Raw genomic sequence first — 9,176 nt, 5'->3', positions numbered from 1 at the left:
AGAAACAAACGTATATATTCCATAAAATGAGACAATTTTGGCCTAGCTTGGTCTTCGTTTACTATTTCCTCTAGTGATAATTAAGAAGGTTGATCGGACTTGATTTTGTGAATTGTATAAAAAATATAAATATTGCTCCAATTAGCATCTTCACTTTGGAAAATTTTTGAATTATAATAAAATCTCAAATTCAAACTTAAAAAGTTTAAACCCTGAATTTGCTTTCTTTAATATCTTGGGACCAAACACTGTTGGCGGCACCCGTGTTTCGCTTGCGTAGCTCCTCTTGGCAGTCTCCAAAAGCACCCATTTAATAGCAGTATTTAGGCTTAGGCAGCTAGTATTATTCTTAAAGCAGGATAATTTAAAGCAAAGTAACTCCAACAAATTAATGTGAGAATGTTCCATGCATTTCTCAAGTCGGGCCAAACAAAAGAGAAGAGTTATAATAAGTTGATACTAATTAACTGTAGAATTAGTTGATTTATGATGAATCCTAGCGTAATAGGTAAGGATTCATATAACGATCTTAACTAGTTTCTGTCACGATCTAAAATCCAACTAGTCGTGATGACACCTAACCTAACCTGTTAGGTAAGCCAATTATCAACTATCTGATTCCAATGAAATTAATTAAAAGAAAATATCTAAAATCAATACGTTTCCCCAAGAACTAGTAGTACAAATCATGAGCTTCTAAGAATAGAGTATATAAAGTGGAAATGAAATAAATACATAGTCTGCTTGAATAATACATAAACAGAGCTTTTATAAATCTAAGGCTACCCTGAACAAGAGGCAGCTACAACAGGAATACAGGTATATCTTCAAATCCGGCAACCATCGAACACAGCAACAACGACAGCCAATATCTACGAGTAATGTGCAGAAGTGTAGTATCAGTACAACCGACCCCATGTACTGAGTAAGTAACAAACCTAGCCTTAGGTTAAAAGTAGTGACGAGCTTGTACCAAGGTCAGAGTCCAACTTCCATAACCAACAATAGTTCATAACAATATTAAACAAGTAATACCAGAAGTAACTCAAAGAATAAATGCTCAACTAAATCATGACTTCTAAAAATAGTTCTGCCTTTCAAGTACATCAGTGAAAAACCCCAAATCGCTTACCGAAGTTACCAAAAATATGAATAAGTTTGAAAACAGTAATTTTTTTCTAAAATCCTTTCAATAATAAATAAAATGTCTCATTTTCTTTCCAGATAACCAGTGTAAAATAAATGCATCACTATGCCCATCTGTCAACTTGTGTGAGAAATCATGAATAATGTGATACCGTACAGCATGAGGAAAACACATCTCTATGCATATATGTCATGTGTGCATGTCAATGCAATGTATCTCAGAGATTGTACTCATGTAATCACACTCTCAGAGTACTCAATCTCATTATCTGGCATTCTCTCTCACTATGCTCAGCATACTCAATCACTCAGCGGTATACAATACCTGCAGCGGCATGCAGTCCGATCCCTGTTTATAGTCGACTGCGCTCACTGGGGGTGTGTACAGACTTATGAGGGGCTCCTACAGCCCAAGCGCTATAAGCACGGACAACTCACGTGCTTCACGGACAACTCACGTGCCATAATATAAATATCTGGATCCGCATGGCCAATTCACGTGCTGCACGGTCAACTCACGTGCAATAATAATATAAAGATCCGCACGACCAACTCACGTGCTGCACGGCCAGCTCACGTGCAATAATAATATAAGGATCCGCACGGCCAACTCACGTGCAATAATAAGCCAATAAGGCCTGCTGCAGGCGGGCAGTCCCGATCCATATAATAGTAATAATATATATAAAACCAACATGGCCTGCTGCGGCGTGTAGCCCGATCCCAAAAATATTCTCACAATCAGGCCCTCGGCCTCCCTCAGTCATCAATCTCTCCAGTCTCTCTCTCACGGGCTCACAATGTCATGAGAATAGCCCAAAAATGATGATATGATGTATCAATAAATAACAACAGAGACTGAGATATGATATGCAATGAAATGAATATGACTAAGTATGAATTTTCAACATAACCAATAATTCACAGCAATATGACCTCTGTGGGTTCCAATAATACTGGCACATAGCCTCAACATGATTTTTAATATGCTTTTCAGCTCAATTACTTTAACTCATAAAACCGCATGAAAAATGCCAAGATTATTTAACTACAAAATTCCATAGAAACAATTATATCACAATTTCTATAGTGCACGCCAATACGCCCGTCACCTAGCATGTGCGTCCCCTCCCAACAATTTACATAATACATATATTCAGGGTTCATACCCCCAGCTCAAAGATTAGAAGGGTTACTTACCTCGAACAAGCTAAATCCAATGTCGAGCAAGCTAAGCAATGCTCCAGAAATTCTATTCTGCGCGTATCAACTTCCAAACGGCTCGAATCTAGTCACAATTAATTTGATTTAGCTCACAAAAATTATAGGAATTAATTCCATATCAAAATACTATTTTTTTTTTCAAAAATTCAAAATTACGCCCCAAAAATTACCTGTGGGGCCCACATATCGGAATTCGATAAAACTCACAAAATTCGAACCCCCATTCAAACACGAGTCCGACCATACCAAAATTACTCAAATCCGACTACAACTCAGCCTTCAAATCCTCAATTAAAGTTTATGAATTTTTCTACTAATTTCAACCCAAAACACTAATTTATTGATAAAAATAATAATAGATTCGTGTAATTTAACCAAAACTGAGTTAGAATCACTTACTCCAATCCATATGGTGAAAATCGCCTCAAATATCGCTTCAATCAGAGCTCCATAGCTCCAAATGTGTTAAAATGGCCGAAACCTCAAAATATATCTTCTGTCCAGGCATTTACTCTTCGCGATCGCGAAGCACAAAAATTTTCAGCCCAAAATTTGCCTTTCGCGATCGCGAAAAACAAATTCCCAGCACTTCTAGACAACCTCTAATATAATGGTCATAACGTTTTGTACAAAACTTTAAATTTTAAATGGTTTAACTTTCTGTAAATTAGACATCAAGGGCTATAACTTTCATTTGTTTTTCATCTCCCCATTCCTTACAGATTGCTAGATATAATCTTCCAAAGTCAGCCCTGTGCAACAGAGATTTCCAACCTCTTCCCGGACAACCTATGGTATATCTACCATAACTTTTTGTATACAACTCCAAATGAGAAATGATTAGCATTTACGAAAACTAGACATCAAGGGCTACAACTTTCACTTTTGGATTATCTCCAAATTCCGTATAGATTGCGAGATATAAGCTTCCAAATTCGGGTCAGCGCAACAGAGATTTTGTTCTATGCGATCGCGAAAGAGCTTCCGCGATCGCGATTCACAAGGTTCCAAACTGCTGTTTGCTCTTCGCGAACGCGACCAAATGTTCGCGATCGCGATGCACACCTCTGTAGGCAGAAACCAGCAACTAAAAATGGCTTAGAAATGGTCCGAAATCACCCCGAAATTCACCCGAGCCCCTCGGGGCCTCAACCAAATATACCAACAAGTCCTAAAATATCATGCGAACTTATTCGAAGCCTCGAATCACATCAAACAACGCTAAAACTATGAATCGCACCTCAATTCAAGCCTAATGAACTTTGAACTTTCAAATTCTATATCTTGTGACGAAATACATCAAATCAATCCGGACTGACATTTAATTTTGCACACAAGTCATAAATGACATAACGAAGCTATTCCAATTTCCAGAATCGGATTCCGACCTCGATATCAAAAAGTCAACTCCCCGGTCAAACTTCCCAAAAATTCAACTTTCGGCATTTCAAGCCTAATTCCACTACGGACCTCCAAATAATTTTTCGGACACGCTCCTAAGTCTAAAATCACCATACGGAGCTATTGGAATCATCAGAACTAAATTCCGAGGTCATTTACATATAAGTCGACATCCGGTCACTATTTTAACTTAAGCTTTAAACCTTGGAACTAAGTGTTCCAATTTATTCCAAAACCTCACCGGACCTGAACCAATTGCCCTGGCAAGTCACACAACAACTGTAAATCCCAATTTTAGTAGTAAATATGGAAACGGGGTTGAAATACTCAAAACGACCGGTCGAGTTGTTACATTCTCCCCCACTTAAACATACGTTCATCCTCGAACGTGCCAAGAGTTGTTTCCAAGCCATCAAATCACTGTTCCATCTTACCACACACGTACTCGGGGGTGAACCCACATCACCCTATTCCATATGAGCTTGACAATACAATTCAACTGAAATCATTGAGTTAACTTTAGCCCATAAACCTTGGAATTTAATTTCCAACCTTTAGAATTTCTTTCAAGACACGAATCTTACATTTACACCCTGTATGAGTTTGAACCAGCTGTATCAAGCCATAACCATAATCATAACCATGGACATAATCACCTAACATATTACACAACTCGCATGCTCATAGCACCATTCCTGACCACAGTGACTACTCCAAAACTAACCAAATACTAGTATTAAACCCATATCGAACCAAACCTCATCCCAAAACCTTCGTACACTGTTGATAAAAAAGAAACATGTGAAATTTCATGACCACTTATCAGATCAACAAGTCACAGAGCTCTCTTGCCCCAACCAGAACCATAATCACCTTTTGAGCCGACTCTCAATATTATACTCCCGAATATACCGAAATCAAACCTGATACTACCCATTCTAGGTCCAATGACCTTTTATTACTAAAAACAACAGTTCCATAGACATACCGCACCAATTTAACTCAGAGCCATATCCTGTGCAATCCGTGCACCAATAAACAACAATTCAAATGTATCCAGTCCTGGAAAATGACTCAAATGAGAGAACTGCCCTGCCAGATTAACAAATACCGCCACAACGAAACGCTGAAAATTCATCATACACCGTAGAACCATCACCCGATTCTAACATAAGGTTCATACCTTAACATAACTCTGCTGCAATGCGTGACCCCATCCAAACGCTGGTCCATAATATATACCTCGAGCCACCCCGCTCAAAATCAATAACCACAGAGAGGCAAAGGACAAAAATGCCACACAAAACCTGAAAGAACATAACCATTACGCAATCGCTCATGGAATACCCAAATATTCTCAAATTCCACTATAAAACTTAAATAGAACCGCACCATCTGTGCACATAACCAATGAATCACAACTCCTCATAGCATAAAGGAGTAAGTCACAGATCATTTCAGAACACGGATAAGTTCAACATCAATCGGATGACACATCCCTCAACAATATCAGTATGGAGCCAACCATTCCGGCTTGGTGTAGAATACACATCTTAATTGGGACTTCGTATGGACCCCAAATCAATTCTCGTCAACACAATGGATAAATAACCCTCCAAAATTTCACCGCGACTGATTCATAATACATCATATCATCTGACTCGCTTCGGTCACGACTTCATAGTCCAATACCACGAAACAATCTGCTCCTGAGAACTCCCAGTCTCCAAATCCATAGAACACACGAATCACTATTTCTGATTCCATCAAATTTAATCTCTCTAACTCAACCAAGCCACGTAGGTCACCAAACCCAAAAGTATTGCCACAAAGCACCTGTAGAAAACCCCCCACACCATAAGCACTCAAAGAACCGATCATATCCATTACCATACTGATCCATTACTACCAAGTTGTCCTATTTCTCCAAGTCCCTTCCGAATTTGTCTTGAAATTGATATTTCTCCTTGCTAAAACACCACAATCTTTAACCACAACTCCCCCCACAAACCTTAGCATAGAACCACAATGCCCTACGACCCATAAGCAACTGTATTCTTCTTAAGCACCTTCAAAAATACCACAATTGTAACACTCGCTCTGAAAATACCTTATGTGAATTTGAAATTGTTCTCCTCACCCTCCTTATATTACAACATAGAATCCATAGTCATACAGAATTTCCACAAGTCCAGGCACCATCCAGTGTAAATCTCAGATTTTATCCATACACAAGTCCAGAGAAATTCTCAATTGCTATATAAAATTCTCAAACCCACAAGAATTTTCTCGAGAGTCACCCACTTTGCTCAAATCTAATTGCACCGCCCAAATGGGTCAAAAGACACGTGCCCCATTAGCACAACAACACTCATAGAAGTAACTCTACTTTAATACCCCCAATCAAATTCATACTCCGTGCGTACTACATATTTTGAAAATAACAACTCACTCATCCCATGATTTTCACATACTCATAAAGTACAATATAACCCATATCCAAGAATTCGTTTACTCAAGTCATTCTCGAACTCCATCTCTGCAAGTCATAACTAATCCACAAGTATGTTTCAGACCAAAACTAAAATTTAATATATAACTATGAAATTAACCCGTCTGCAGCAGGCTCCCCAACTTGGCTCAAAGCCATAAATTTAAACACTTCATAACTCACAATATCCATACTCTACTACTGCCCTAATACTTTCGCCAGTTCAATAAAAAATTCTTCTCAAGCTCATATAACGCCAACCATAAAAATACCCCAAATCATCTGCTAAGCTCGCAATCATTCTCTTGACACTCAAGTCAACTTTCTAAGCCAGATTCAAATTCAAATCTCCACACATACGCCTTGCTGGCGGAAAAGTAACTCTCCACTCACATATAAGGAACACACCTACGTAGATTACTCTCCAGGAGATAACCCACCTCCCTAGCCTCAAATTGGCATCTTGTTATATCTTTTTGCAGTCACAATTACTATGCAATCACTTAGTCAATCTGAGTCCAAACTCATTACTCAGACATGAGAATTTAATTTACCCCAAAATTTAACAATATGAAAGATCCTTCAAAACATTCATACTCGAGACTGTACGTCACATTAAAACGAAAATCAAGCACCCAATGGCCATTTCTTTACATTTCAAGGAAACACTTCTCGTCACATTCAAATCGTCTTAACACATCCCACGGTCACATCATACCCATCACAAGGCCATTCCACCACTCATCGAGCCATAAATTATACTCGTAGGGATATTACCGGATATACGAGTCCAAATGTACAAGTTCTCACAACAGAAACTACCGAGCCTAAGTTGCGGTCTAACCACGGCCTCAAGTCCTCCAGACTGGCCCATCACCAAAACACAAAATACTCATCTCGAACTTCATTCATGGAATCACAAGTCGACGATGCATAGCTGATACCGAGTGCTCATGTGTGCATACGAATACGTGGAAGGAATTAAAAGAGTTATGTCCCAAGCTGAATCAACCCCGCACGATAAGGAAAGAAAGATGGGAAGTATATATCATAAATGCCTTGTACCCTCTCGAAGATAAGTATGGACGTCATCATACCGATCTGTAGGACTCTACTAGACACTTGCTTATGACTTGTAGAACCTATGAATCCTAGAGCTCTGATACCACCTTGTCACGACCCAAAATCCAACTAGTCGTGATGGCACCTAACCCAACCCGTTAGGTAAGCCAATTACCAAATATCTAATTCCAATGAAATTAATTAAAAGAAAATATCTAAAACCAATACTTTTCCCCAAGAACTAGTAGTACAAATCATGAGCTTCTAAGAATAGAGTATACAAAGCGGAAATGAAATAAATACATAGTCTATTTGAATAATATATAAACGGAGCTTTTATAAATCTAAGACTACCCTGAACAAGAGGCAGCTACAACAGGAACACAGGTATATCTTCAAATCCGGCAACCATCGAACACAGCAACAACGACAGCCAATATCTACACGCAATGTGCAGAAGTGTAGTATTAGTACAACCGACCCCATATACTGAGGAAGTAACAAACCTAGCCTTAGGTTGAAAGTAGTGACAAACTTGTACCAAGGTCAGAGTCCAACTTCCATAACCAATAATAGTTCATAACAATATTAAACAAGTAATACCAGAAGTAACTCAAAGAATAAATGCTCAGCTAAATCATGACTTCTGAAAATAGTTCTGCCTTTCAAGTACATCAGTGAAAAACCCCAAATCGCTTACCGAAGTTACCAAAAATATGAATAAGTTTGAAAACAGTAATATTTTTCTAAAATCCTTTCAATAATAAATAAAATGTCTCATTTTCTTTCCAGATAACCAATGTAAAATAAATGCATCACTATGCCCATCTGTCAACATTTGTGAGAAATCATGAATAATGTGATACCGTACAGCATAAGGAAAACACATCTCTATGCATATATGTCATGTGTGCATGTCAATGCAATGTATATCAGAGATTGTACTCATGTACTCACACTGTCAGAGTACTCCATCTCACTGTCTGGCATTCTCTCTCACTATGCTCATCATACTCAATCACTCAGCGCTATACAATACCTGTTACGGCGTGCAGCCCGATCCCTGTTTATAGTCGACTGCGCTCACTAGGGGTGTATACAGACTTATGAGGGGCTCCTACAGCCCAAGCACTATAAGCACGGACAACTCACGTGTTGCACGGACAACGCACGTACCATAATATAAATATCTGGATCCATACGCCTGAGTATGAATTTTCAACATAACCAATAATTCACAGCAATATGACCTCTGTGGGTTCCAATAATACTGGCACATAGCCTCAACATGATTTTTAATATGCTTTTCAGCTCAATTACTTTAACTCATAAAATCGCATGGAAAATGCCAAGATTATTTAACTACAAAGTTACACAGAAACAATTATGTCACAATTTCTATAGTGCACGCCCACACGCCCGTCACCTAGCATGTGCGTCACCTCCCAACAATTCACATAATACATATATTCAGGGTTCATACCCTCATCTCCAAGATTAGAAGAGTTACTTACCTCGAACAAGCCAAATCCAATGTCGAGCAAGCTAAGCAATGCTCCAGAAATTCCATTCTGCGCGTATCAACTTCCAAACGGCTCGAATCTAGTCACAATTAATTTGATTCAGCTCACAAAAATTATAGGAATTAATTCCATATCAAAATATTAAAATTTTCCAAAAATCGGAAATTACGCCCCAAAAATCACCCGTGTGGCCCACGTCTTGGAATCCGATAAAACTCACAAAATCCGAAGCCCCATTCAACCACGAGTCCAACCATACCAAAATTGCTCAAATTCGACCACAACTCGGCCTTCAAATCCTCAATTAAAGTCTATGAATATTTCTACTA

The sequence above is a fragment of the Nicotiana tabacum genome, chromosome 4 (genome assembly GCF_000715075.1).
Source record: "Nicotiana tabacum cultivar K326 chromosome 4, ASM71507v2, whole genome shotgun sequence".
Lineage (NCBI taxonomy): Eukaryota > Viridiplantae > Streptophyta > Magnoliopsida > Solanales > Solanaceae > Nicotiana > Nicotiana tabacum.
This window is presented reverse-complemented; position numbering follows the sequence as displayed.